Here is a 13886-nt window from a genome sequence, read left to right on the forward strand (position 1 = left end):
AATACTTACATAGCTGCCTCATATATATAAATGTGCTAATATGCATATCACACACACACACAAACACACACACATGCTTCAACAAGTTTTGCACCAAGACTTACTCAAACCCAAACTACCTATTACATACATTGGAGTTCTGAACACTTCAATTTTTAATACTATCTATAACTCACAAAATGAATTTCTCAACCTACAGTTGGAAAAATCCTGGCACTGGCATTAAAAATATCTGCTGGTGGCTCATGCCTGTAATCCTAGATACTCAGGAGGCTGAGATCTGGGAATCATAGTTCAAAGCCAGCCTTGGCAAGAAAAGTCCATGGGACTCTCATCTCCAATAAACCACCACAAAGCCAGATGTAGAGTTGTGGCTCAAGTGATAAGAGTGCCAACCTTGCAACAAGTCCCAGGAGCAGCGCACACACATGCACGCACACACACGCACGCAAGACCTTATCATTCTGAGAACATTGTAACATATTAACCATAGGTCTCCTCTTCCTCCTTCTTTGTGTGTGATGTTGGAATTTGAACTCAAGGCTTTGCGCTTGCTGGGCAGGCACGCTATCACTTAAGTCATGCCCCCACTCCTAGACTTTTTCTCTCTCGAGGTCTAGTCTGGGCCCCGTTTAGTCCTCAAAAATATTCCATTGTGCATAATGTTCAGAACACCAGGGATGCTCAGTAAAGGGTAGTTTGGGTAGAAGAATTGCAGCTGCCTTAGTAGATGGGAGAATTCTTAAGGGTCAGGGAAGAAAAATTCTATGGTCCCTTCAGCCAGAGACAAGAAGCAGAGTTTGGCCCTGGCCAGGAGGAGTAGAGAAGGGGGAGCGTTGAGAGCCAGGGAGATAGCTGGTGTCAAACAGCTGGTGTGATGGAAACGCTGTCCTTCCCCCTCCGGATCCATAAAAGCCTTCTGAAATGGACAGAGGGCCGCCCACACCATCAGGAGTTGTCCCCTTGTCTCAGGGGGCCCGGGGGATATCCTAAGTGGCAGCCAGCTTACAGCTTGAGTGAGTCACCGGCTGGGCATGGAAGCGCATCCTCTGGGCAGCCCTCAGGATTACTTATGTGGCTCTGGGAAGTCATAGGAACGCAGGGCCAGGCTCTATTTCTTCCCTGGATGAGTCATCCCCTTGTGTGGACGCCTTGGGCCTCTGCTGGAGGCCTCAGAGGGGCCGTTACTCTCCCCGGCCAAATGGCTGCTGTACCCCCATTTCATTACCAAGGAGGCCCTCCTGAGCCACAGAGAAAATACAGCATTTTCAATCACCATAATCTTCAGTGGGGCTGGAGGGATGTGGCCGCCTCTCTGCTAAAGAACATTTTGAGTGGAGCATGCCTGGGGGGGCCACATATCTTGACACCCCATTCTGCCACTGTGTCTGGCCGCCCGCCTCTGCTGTCTCACACAGGCCAATCAACCTTGTCTAAAACACTAACCATGCCGCCTCTCCCCATTCCATGACTCCCTGACTGCCCATTAAACTCAGTACGGCAATTTCACTTGGGCAAATAAGGCCTTCTATCTGCCTGCAGCCTGCTTCCCCAGACCTGTCGGCCTCAGTGAATTCGGCTGCCCTCGTTGAAAGAATAGACCAGGTGCGGGTGACTGGATGGCACTGGGATGGGTCCAGGGAGCTTTTTTTTCCTCATGTGCTCATGTAGTACTCTGACTTTCCAACCTCATTTCTTTCAAGGGTTGCCCCTTTCAGAACTTCCCTGTCTAGAATGGTACCCCATAAGCCACCTGTGACTACATCAAGAAATGACTGCCATGAACATGACAAATTCAGCCACAACAGCTCCCCTTCGAGCACTCCATCAATCTGTGATGAGATCTCGAGGACATTTTCTAGAGTGCCCCTGTGAGTCCACCCGCCTGTTTCAATGGGCTAAGGCTTGAGGGGGTCACTTTATGCCACCCCCCCCAGCCAGTACACCATCCACCACCACTAGACCCCAGGCCTACAGAGAGAAGAGCAACCTCAGTCTCTTTCAGGGGAGGGGAATTCCAGTTTTCCCAGTTCTCAATGGGGTGGGGGGACAGAGCCACACCCAAAGGTCTTGTCGCATCAAGTCTCTATCTCCATGAAGCTTTTTCTCTATCTTCTCTGGCACAGAATCTGCAGCACGGGGATGCCCGCACCACCTTCCAGCTTGGAGACCTTCCCCCATCCCACAGGGGACAGTGACTTTCATGACACTGTGCTCATCATATCCACCATGTCAGTCACAACACTAACCCCAAGTGGAACCAAACCTCCAACACTAGTGGGGAGAGATGCACAGCAATGCCTGTGCTATCCTCCTTCTGTGCTTTCCTCTTTCACAGAACAAGCAATAGGTTGGTACCTTGACCTTTTCTAAAATAAACCCTGAAAACTCAGGCTAAAATTAACTATGTTGATTAGCTTAGCCTACAGCATCACACATGAGGCTGTGAAAAGAAATGATGTTCTTAGCCAAAATGCATATTCATGACCTTTTCTGTAAGGAGGGCTAAATTTAAGTACTGTACAGTACCTGTGTTATATATAGGACAGTAGGTTCTGCCACTTTCCTGAGTGATCACACACACACACACACACACACACACACACACACACACACACCCTTTGGGAAACAGGTCTCTCCTGAGCCCTAGCATCTGCGATTTTATCCTATCAAGATGATTTCCCTTAGGCAAAATTGTAATGATTTTCTTTCCTGCTTTGGAGAAAAGAAGCCAAAATGACTGTCTTTGCTCAACTAGATTAGAGAAATGAATCCAGGCTAGCAAATCCATTCTGTCTGGGATTATGTGTGTGGAGGGGGTAGGGGTGTGTGGTGGGAGCTGGGACCAGAGTGTGGGTTTGGGGGTTGGTGGAAGAATGCACCTAGTTCTGTGGCTTTGGGCAACTGGCTTAAGTTCCCTGGGCCTCAGATGACGTAGCTATAAAATAGGGATAATAACAGCTCAGCTGCCTCCAAAATGTAGTCTGAAGTGGATAATTTCAGGTTGCTCTTCTGTTCTAAGGTTTAATAATTCATGGCATGGACCAAGCTAGGGTCTTAGTCATTCTCAGTTGCTAAGCATCTCCTAAAGACTCCATCTGGGGATTCAGAGACTCCATGGGTGAACAAGGATACACAAAAACACAATCCATTACAGCCAGTGTGCATACATCACCTAGGGGGACTTGATGGAATTTGGGGTGATGGACAGGCTGCAAGCCTAATAATCCATACTTCGGTGGTAAAAGAATCATCACTTTCTGTTCCTGGCTACCAGATTCTTGTCAAAGCTTTCTCAAAGGTAGATGATCTGTGTTTTTTGGGGGCTTGAATTCAGTGCCTGGGCACTGTCCCTGAGCTTCTTTTTTGCTCAAGGCTAGTACTCTACCATGAGCCACAGTGCCACTTCTGGTTTTTTTTTTCTTTGTATGTGGTACCAAGGAATCAGAACCAGAGTTTCATGCATGCTAGACAAGTACTCTACCACTAAGCCACATTCCCAGTCCCCAGGAGATGATTTAAATTGCTACCAAAGGCCTCTGCCTCCTGTCCTGTACTGCACTCACTACAGCTTCTTTTGGGCTGAAGTGCATTTGACAACTTGTTTGCTGATAGAGAAAGCACCTTGCAATCCAAACAGGATTTCCTCCTTGATGAAATCCTAGAGCCATAATTTGGTTTTTCCACCTTCAGGAAAAGTATTTTGTTTTGTTTTGTTTTTTTCCCCCCACCTCCTGGGAGACATTTGTCTCCCATTTGGCAGTCCCTCTGCTAACTAGCCAGCTGGAGCCAGGAGGGAAACTGCCAGAGGATGCTTGTAAGGCAGTCCTCTGACATGAAGAAGAAATTTTAATGGAACAAGACAAGCCATGATCACAAAAAGAACCACAGGGGAAGTCTGTGGAGCATGGTTTTCATTAATTTCAAGAAAGTATGGATGAGATACATCAACTCAGACAAAGTTTTCTGACTTCACTTACTAGAAGCTTCTATAAGCTGGGTAATACCCTGGGTAACTCGCCCTCAGCTGAACTGGGTACTTCCTGCTGAAATGCTAACTTGGTCAGACAGGTCAAAGTAAATCCAAGTTTAAAAGAAAATCTTAGCAAGGTACTGGCATCAGTGGGCCACATCTGTCATCCTGGCTACTTGGGAGGCTGAGATCTGAGGATTACAGTTCAAGGTCAGCCTGGGCAGGAAAGTCCATGAAACTCAGGAACAGTACCCAGGCCCTAAGTTCAAGCATCAGGAAAAGCAAAAAAAATGCTGCTTTCCTCCATTTTTTGCTAATACAGACATACTACATTTTAAATATTTGCCAGTTGTAGCAGTTATTCATGGAATTGTCCATCTTTGTGGATTTTTCTGTTGGGCAATTTGTCTTATTAGATGAAGGGAATATATAATCATGTATAGTTTACATATTACAAAATGTATGCCCTATGAAAGTTACAGATAGTTTCTTAACCTGTTGTCCCTTATTTATCTTTTATTATTATTACATTTTGGGCTAGACAGAAGTTTGTATTCTCGTATAAGCAGTGTTTTTAGGACTGTGTGCTTTCTGGGTTTATTTGAAAATTATAAATTCCTTACTCCAAGATTATAAATTATTCTCCAAAATTTTGTCTTCATTATTTATATGTTTAAGATTTTCATTTACTAAAATTTGTATGTGCAGTACACAGCATGAATCTATTATTCTTTCAACAGGAATTTTCCCAAGACCACTTAATATTAATCTTTTTCACTAAATAAAGCATTTCCACATAGGAAATTTATACGAATACCTGGGTAAGTTTCTGGATCCTTTATATTGATCTACTGATATATATTGTTGCATAAACTGTAAAATCTTAAGAATTACTGACAGGTATGTGAAAAAATTAAAGTTTCATATCATAGCATATATATATATATATATATTCAGGGTCTGGGCACTGTCCTTACTGTCCTTAGGCTTTCTCAAGGCTAGAGCTCTATCACCAGAGCCACAGCACCACTTCCAGCTTTCTTCTATATATGTGGTACCAAGGAATGATCCAGGTCTTCGTGCGTGCTAGGAAAGCACTCTACCACTAGGCCAAACTCCTGGCCCTAGAGCCTATATATTTTTACTAATCATTTTCAATATTCTATCCACTAACATGAAGAAATAATTACTATAATGGTTTCAACTTGCTTAGGGCTTTCAATATATTACCATATATAATCATCACTAAATTCATTAAGCAAATATTTATTTTGTACATCTTACAAGTCACTAATTGTGCTGATTTGTAGGCATGAAAATGGTCAAAATAGGGAGAGCTTATGATCAATGGAGCAATTAAAAAATTCTCATACACAGTTCCAAATATATACATACACATACCAAGTTCCCAACTTCACTCCATACATATATATATATACATATCCCCTTTCTCTCCTATCTCACACCTCTCCCTCCACCTGCCCTATACGTACACAATACTAGGAGTTGAACTCAGGGCCTCGTGCTCTAACTTGCCTTTTTTGGCACAGGCTGGCACCCTACCACTTAAGCCACAACTCCACTTCCAGGTCTTTCGCTGGTTTACTGGAATCTGTCATGGGAACATTTCTGCCCCAGCTGTGATCCTCAGGTCTCCCGAGTAGCTATGATTACAGGTGTGAGCCACTAGTGGCCAGGCTCACCTCTACTTCTTCTGCATATGTAAATATTATACGTGAGCACACAGCTGTCCAAGAAGGACCCCCTTCCACAAATGGGGTTTCTTCCACCAGTATGGTGCCTTTGTCAAGAGCACCTCATTTTTGTTGGACTAAAAATAATTTCAGGGCCAGGAGTTTGGCCTAGGATGCATGATACCTTGGGTTTGATTCCTTGGTACCACATACATAGAAAAAAGCCAGAAGTGGTGTTACAGATCAAGTGGTAGAGCTCTAGCCTTGAGAAAGCCCAAGAACAGTGCTCAGGCCCTGAGTTCAAGGCCCAGGGCTGGCAAAAAAATAAATAAAAATAATTTCATAGCTTAAAAAGAGAAAAATGAAACAAAATAGAGGCACATTCACTTGGGAATGTAACTGGATACACTGACAGAGCAGGACCTGTCTGATGACATTTGCTGAGGTCTCTGCCCACCGGGGCAGGGCCCGTTTCCCGATCACCACGCCTCCTGGCATCAGTGGGCTTCCTCTCCAGGACGATGAAAGCTAAATATAAACCTGCTATAATGTGTTGGTTGCATTCGCTGATGTGGCAGCTCTCTAAGGATGACTTGTCCTGAGAATCTGAAGAGTAACACCAAATAATTTATTAGCTAATTTGCATCTTATTTGGGATTCCTCAATGATGAAAAACTGCTGTGCCTAGAAAATGTGGGAGCCAGGCCCTGGAGCGATTGATTTAGAAACTCCCCAGCTCTCTGGGAGAAATAAGAGAAGTAAATGAAAGCATTTCACTGAGTAATTATCCCCATAGGAGGCTCCTTCAAACAATTTCAGGATTTGGCAACTACCTACTTAGCACATAAAGGGATGTTGGTTAAAGTATAAAAGTACACTATCTCAGTAAGACTGCAGGTTTTTAAAGAACATTACAATAACGCTCGCAACATTAATTCTGCTTATTAATGATTGCATACCTATGAAATTCAAATACAGTAGAGCTTTTTACCTTAGAGCATCCTATTTGTGAAATCAGCTCCCACTGCTTCATTATCTCTGTTGCATTTTATTAAGAAAGCTTTAGCAGAGCAGTACAAATTGGAGAAATTATTCATGATGTCCTGGAATACTTAATGCTTACTCTTTTAGTTGTCTTACTTAGTGCCAACAGCAGCAGTTGGCAGAGAGTGGTCCTGGTACCCCAGGGAGGCCCTGGGATGCTGTCAGGGAGGGAAGCAAGCTCTCAATATTTCATAACTATACTGAGATGTTGCTTTTCACTCTTGGTATACGGTGGAGTTTTCCAGAGATGGTGTAAAATGCAACAATTATCATGGTAGTCAAAGTACAGAGTAACTGCCTTCTACCAGGCCAGTCGTTTAAAGAATGGGAAAATGGGCAGGTGCTGATGGCTCGTGCCTGTAAGCCTCGCTACTCACAAGGCAGAGATCTAAAAATTGGGGTTCAAAGCCAACGCAGGCAGGAAAGTCTATGCGACTCTTATCCTCACTGAACTACCAGAAAACCAGAAGTGGCTCAAAGTGGTAGACAGCAGCCTTAAGCTGAAGAGCTCAGGGACAGCCCTCATGCCTAGAGTTCAAGCCCCACAAATGACCAAAAAAAAAAGCCAGTAGAGCTTAGAGCGTTACCCCTGAGCACAAAAGCTCAGGGATGTTGCTGAGGCCCTGGCACTGCATTCCCCTTCTCTCCCCTCAAAAAGAATGGAAAAATGAGTAGGAGCATTGCTCAAGTGATAAGGGGAGCTGGCTAGCAAGCAGGAGATCCCAAATGTGAAGCCCAAATTCAGGTTTAAAAAGTAAAGCCAACAATGGGTGAGTAGATCCAAAAATGTGGCACGTGCACACAAGGGAATTTTACAAAGCCATTAGAGAGAATACTATTGTATCATTTGCAGGGAAACAGATGCACCTAGAGGAAGCCACATTGAGTGAGGTAAGCCAAGATCACACACAAATGCTGCCTGTTTTCTCTCAGATGCAGAAGCTAGATCTAAGGTACTGGGACATCATAAATTATATAAGTCTCTAGGTATCCACAGACAGTGAGACCAGAGGAGGACATTCTTAGGAGAGGAACAGAAAGGCACAATGTCTGTGTAAATCTGATCACACAAAATGATATTTCTCAAAATGAACTTCAGGAAATGAAATTAAAGTTAGATGTAAACAAAAGTAAAGCCAAGTACAATGACTCATCCTGAGCCTCATCCTAGCTACCTGTGAGGACTGGAGCTTGAGGCCACACGTCTCCTTGTTTGTATGCCACTCATTCTAAGGTATTTCATTAGAGCAGTCCAAATAGACAAACATGGGAGGTATATTAAGTTCCTAGGCTCCCATGCCTCCTTCCAAGACCCTGCCAGCCATCCACAGTGCACCACATTCCTTGGCTTGCAGATGCTACAGCACAGGCTCTTCAGCTCGAATTGCTTTCTCTTACAAGCCAGAACATTTTTTTTTCTCTTTTGCCAGTCTTGGGTCTTGAATTCAGGGCCAGAGCACTGTCCTTGGACTTTCTCAAGGCTAGAGATCTACCACGTGAGCCACAGCACCACTTCTGGCGTTTTCTATGCATGTGGTACTGAGGAATTGAACCCTGGTCTTCGTGCATGCTAGGCAAGCACTCTACCACTAGGCCACGCTGCCAGCCGAAAGCCAGAACGTTTCTCAAAACACTTCACAGCTGTGTACAACATAGTTACACGCGTGCACACACACGCACACGCACACACACACACACACATGCACGCGCGTGCACACACACACACACACACAGTCATTTCCAGGGCTTGCCTTTCTGTTATATAATATGATCTGCCCATCTCAAAAGATCTGTGATAGAGGCAAATGCTTATGTAATACCAGGTACAGCCCTAAGGGAGGCAAAAATCATACACCCATCTGAATTCAGCACAGACTTTTCCCAGTGTTAAAATCTGTATCACAGGAAAGTGGCCTGCTGGAATTTCTTCACATCTAACTGAAGGAAAAGAGTGACAGAAGTAGTTGAGAGCAGTTTTAGGAGGTCAAAGATACATAGAGCCTCGAAGGTAGAGTGGATAACGAATCCCTGGGTTATCAGGGAAATCACTGATTTCACCATAAACCCCAAACAGAGGGTTCCATTAAATCAGCAGAAATCATTACCCATGTATTTCCATTGCAAATGCCCTGGTTCTATCTACCAGGCTTTGTATTTTAATCTAGCAAGTCTGGCCTAAATCCCAAACAAACTGTAGTGGAAAACTAATGTATATTCATACCTTTATTATACTCCTTAGCGCTAAATATATTTACATTTCTAATGCATTTAGTTAGCTGGAGATCTTAGCTGAGTGGGTGGAGGAGCAGCATCTTTGGAAGGACTTTGTTCCAGGTCCTGCCCATAGGTATCATGGTGGCCTCTCTGACGCACCAACCAGACACCTCCTGTCCTGGCTTGGGTTCTATCCCTAGTACACATATGTAGGCACCAGGCGGAAGTCCCAGGAGCTGTCCACGGTCCTGAGGAGGAAGATTAATTTTGCTGGGTGCCAAACTAATTAGCCCAGCCGGACATCATTAAGACTATAATTTGACAAGTGAAACTAACCAGCCAGAGTGATTTTATATTTTTCATAAATGCAAAAATGACAGAGTAAAATATAGCACTCCAAATTATATTTAATTCATATAGTGATGAAGATTATGAGTCAATGAGCAGGTTTCTTGGGTGACTGAAATTATTCATCACTGTTTCCAGGACTTTATGAGGAACTGCATAAGCAAGTTGAAAAACTGAAATTGATTATACTTTTTTAAAAATGGAGACAGGTTCTTTTGGTGTAGTCAGATTAGCCTCAAACTCATGATCTTCCTGCCTCGGCCCGCCAAGTACTTGTACTGGGATTATAGGCAGGTATGATCATGCCTGGCTGGAGAAAAAAATGTATATGCAAATATACATTTTTTTGCTTTTAATTTTTTTCAGTGCTAAGGACCAAATTCAAAATGTTTCACTTGCTAGACCAGTGCTCTTCTACTGAAATAAATCCCCGACGCTGATTACATTTTCCTGATAAGAAAATTATTGTGTACTCTGTGTGTGTGTGTGTGTGTGGTAGTATCGGGGCTTGAACATAAATAGGGCCTCGGGTTCCTATTTGGCATTTTTGCTCATAGCTGGTACTCCATACCTCTTGAACCATACTTTTACTTCTGGCTATTTGCTGGTTAACTGCAGAGAAGAGTCCTGTGAGTTTGTCTGCTTGGACTGGCTTCCAATTGTGATCCTCATGTCTCAGCCTCCCGAGTAACTAGGATTGGACGCCAGTGTGAGTCAGTGATGCCAGCTCACAGTAGACTTGCTACGTGTCATATGCCACCCTAAGCTCCTTGTGGGCCATTTAGTTTACTACTCCCTACAACCTTAAAAGTTAAACATCATTGTTCCTATTATACAGATGAAAAGACTTAGGCTCAGAAATATTTCGATTTTTGTCAGGTCCGTATAGTCAGTGATTGACAACTGCTCTTGCTTATCTCAAATGAGTCTAAAACTCCCATCATAAATCTTTATCTATTATATGTATCCTGGGCTACCTTAATGCCATGATGAATTATTATTTTTCTGCCTAACAGATTCGTTCCAAACTTGAACCAAGATGGACCAAACACATGTACTTAAGTACATTCTCTGCCCTACCTGTAGAGCTCTTAAGTTAAATAACTATATGTAATTTATGTGCAGCTGAGAGATAAACCACAGAATCGCAGACAAGCTTCTCAGGTCTAAAACTTCTTTTGAGTGCCAAGCAGAGTGGTATGTGCCTGTAATCCCAGCTTCATGGCAGGCAGTGGTAGCAGAATCACTGTCTGTGGCTGGCACTGGGTAAAAGGGCACCAGAACCTATCTGAAAAATAACTATAGCAAAAAAGGGCCTGGGAGTATAGCTCAAGTGGTAGAGTGCCGGGATAGCAGGGTCAAGGTCCTGAGCTCAAACCCCAGTATCACCTCACAGAAAAAAATGGAATTTATGTTGTGTGACACATAGGTTCTAGTTTTCCCGGTGAATACCTGTTACCCTTGGGAACTGATCGACTATCATCCTGTTTCTATTATGCTTGCTTAAGATATCAGGAGGAAGTGGCTGGTGGGCAGGAGTTAACTTACATTCAGTTTAATATTTCCAATTGGATATTATCTCCTAAATTTCATTTAGGGCCTTGTCATGCAGAAGGAATACTCTAAATTATTAAATACGCCTCTGAATAGAGGACCAGCACATCCTCATTGAATATTAGATTCATACTAATTATTCTCTAAAAACTCTGAAAATTAGTGAGTGGCTCAAGGAGCCTTTTATTCCTGAGAAAGAACATTACAGCTGGGTAGAAACACCATCATAAAACAGATGTCCCCAGTGGAATATGTGGCAAATATTAAATAAAGCTGCCAACAGTTTTACGCTCATAACCGGAGTCTTGAAGACCTCAAAAGCTCTGGAAATGTCAGGTGCCAGTGACCCAGGCCTGTAGACCTTAGCCACCGGGGAGGCTGCAATCTGGAAGATCAGGGTGAGAGGTCTCTCCAGCATAACCAACAAACATCCCGACTGGAGGTATGGCTCAAGCATTCCAGCCCAGCAAGTAAGCCAAGCGAATGTGAGATCTTGTGCTCAAATTCCTGTACCACCAAAAATAAACAAACAGGTATCAAGCTCTGGAAATGGTGAGGAACTAGAAATGTGGACGGGGCCAATGTGTTCCACTGAAATATAACATGAGAAGACTACCCTCCATGACCACTTTGCAGCCTCAGGCCTTTGTCTACCCAGTGGTCTCTACAGATTGTTCCAGGGGTTTTCTGTCTGCATGCTTTATCCACATTGCTCTCAGCCCCTCAGCAGTAAAATGAAGACAGATGATATTTTCTTTCTTCTTTGTTTCAATGTGGGTACCTTAGCAATCACTTTCCAGTAATTAATGTGACTGAGATGAATTTGATGGGAAATAAAATGCACTCATTTAAAGTGCAGAGTTCAGAGAGTTCAGGAAACAATAATTAAATCCAGCAAGCCGTCACCATGAACAAGATGACAAGTGTTCCTGTCATCTTTGTGTCCACATGGAGTGAATGCCCTCCACTGCCATTCAAACTTTGGGAAACCAGAAGTCTCACCTCTTTTTTTTTTGCCAGTCCTGGGGCTTGAACTCAGGGCTTGGGCACTGTCATTTTGCTCAAGGATAGCACTCTGCTGCTTAAGCCACAGTGCCACTTCTGGCTTTGCCTGTGTATGTGGTTCCGGGGAATCGAACCCAGATCTTCCTGCATGCTAAGCAAGCACTCTACCACTAGGCCATGCTCCCAGCCCCAGAGGGCTCACTTCTATCACTGTAGGTACAGTAGACTTGAGATCTTTGTGTAGAAAATGAACATACACATGAAAATATTCTTGTCGTGCCTATTTAAAATGCAGCTGAGAGGTCATGGGGAGAAAAGGCTCAGGCTGTAAGTGATGGCTCCAAGAACTTCCCTGCTAGTTATGGAGTCATATCAGACTCCCAAGTCTCAGCTATGAAAGAAATATGACTCTGAAACTCAGCTGTGAGTTGCTGAAAATAAGGCTAGAGTGCAAGGAAGGCAAAAATTAAGGTGTGATAAATTGTCAGTGTTACATATAAGGAATTAAGTGAGGATAATTTCTTGAACATTCTAGTTGTGCTTTCTCATTCGATTCTAATGGTTACCCATGACTTTTGCTACATTAAATCAGCTGTAGTCAGTTAAATGCATATCAAATGTAAATCATGCCTTGTCCAGTCTCATTTCTCTGTAATTAACTCTACACGTCCTAGGGAGAATTTTCTAGTTCAGCGTTGAAGGCTGATTGTACATTTGGTGTAGAGGCTTAAGAAACTGTGTAGTTTCATTTTATGCATGCATGCTAGATAAAAATAAAAACTTCAACTGGACACTGAAAATTTGGTGTCGAACCTTTTCAAAAGCAAAGCATATTAGAAAAATCATGAACTACTTCAGAGTTTATTAACCAATTAACATTTTTCTGCTTCAAGTTTCCCTCATTTGTTTGTAGCTGCCTCCCAGTCTAATAAATGATCAAACACAAGGGTACATTTTCAGAGTTCTAAGTTCCCTTTTTTCAATGTAATATTCAAGAGAAAACAGTTATTAGGATGGGAAAACTGTAGGCACAGAAAATGATTTCCTCAGTCTGCAAAAAGGAGGGACTCTACTTCCAGAGACAGCTGTGACATCCCTGGGGAAGACATGCTTGCAGACCTCCAATTGTAAGGAATGCCACTGGCCCAGGACACAGTGGCTGTGTGCATCCCCACTGCCTCCCTACAGACATGGCAGGGTCACGAAGGCAGGCCTCTACTGGCTGATGGTCAAGCAGTTCACCCAGCCCCTCCCAACTCCTTCCTTGCTTCTTTTTTTTTTTTTTTTTTTGCCAGTCCTAGGGCTTGAACTCATGGCTTAGGCATTGTCCCTGAGCTTTTGTTCAAGGCTAGAACTCTACCACTAGAGCCTCAGTGCCACTCTCAGCTCTTTCTCTGTGTGGCACTGAGGAATCAAACCCAGGGCTTTATGCATGCTAGGCAAACACTTTACCACTAAACCACACTGCCAGCCCTCCCTACTTCCTTTCATACACACATTCCACACACCCTCCCCGCAGTGAAGTGTGCACTCCAGCCCTACATTTGCATTTGCTACTCTGAAGTCTAGAATGACATGTAATTCATTCCCTTGCTCGCTTATTGATGGACTATATTATCTCTCACCCTTAGTTCTAAGTACTGGGGAGACTGATGTACAAGATTGAGGAGGCCCTGTGTTCATAAGCTTCCCTGAGGGTCTTAACTACTACCAGTGTCCCTGTGCCTCATTTCATTTGCTCTTTTTAAAGTTAACTCTGCCTCAACAGAGGCATCATTCTTCTTGTGTCATGGACAGGAAAACTAACGCCCAGAGAAACGAGCTTTCCAGAGGCTTCTGAGAAGACACGTTTTACTCAAAGCTCTTTCTTTCAACCATTAGGTGACAATGCATCTCTGCCAGGTGACAGCTCCGAGCACTTTTCCTTCTTAGTAGTCACTGCACTTGTGAATAGCTGAGTTTCCACAGTCTGGCTTCATCTAGTCAACTGAAATTTATGAGGGCCAGGGGAGCTATTTACAGGAGAAGCAAGCAGCACTCTCGAGTATTTAGTC

General features: G+C 43.5%; 1 protein-coding gene across 1 annotated transcript in view; it reads right to left on the minus strand.

The window, feature by feature from the left end:
• Positions 1-13886, minus strand: part of Nek11 (NIMA related kinase 11) — an 83415-nt gene that overhangs the window by 25235 nt on the left and 44294 nt on the right. The window lies entirely within an intron of this gene.

This window comes from Megascapheus bottae, chromosome 32 (assembly GCF_031878675.1).
Source record: "Megascapheus bottae isolate mThoBot1 chromosome 32, mThoBot2.hap1, whole genome shotgun sequence".
Taxonomy (NCBI): Eukaryota; Metazoa; Chordata; class Mammalia; order Rodentia; family Geomyidae; genus Megascapheus; species Megascapheus bottae.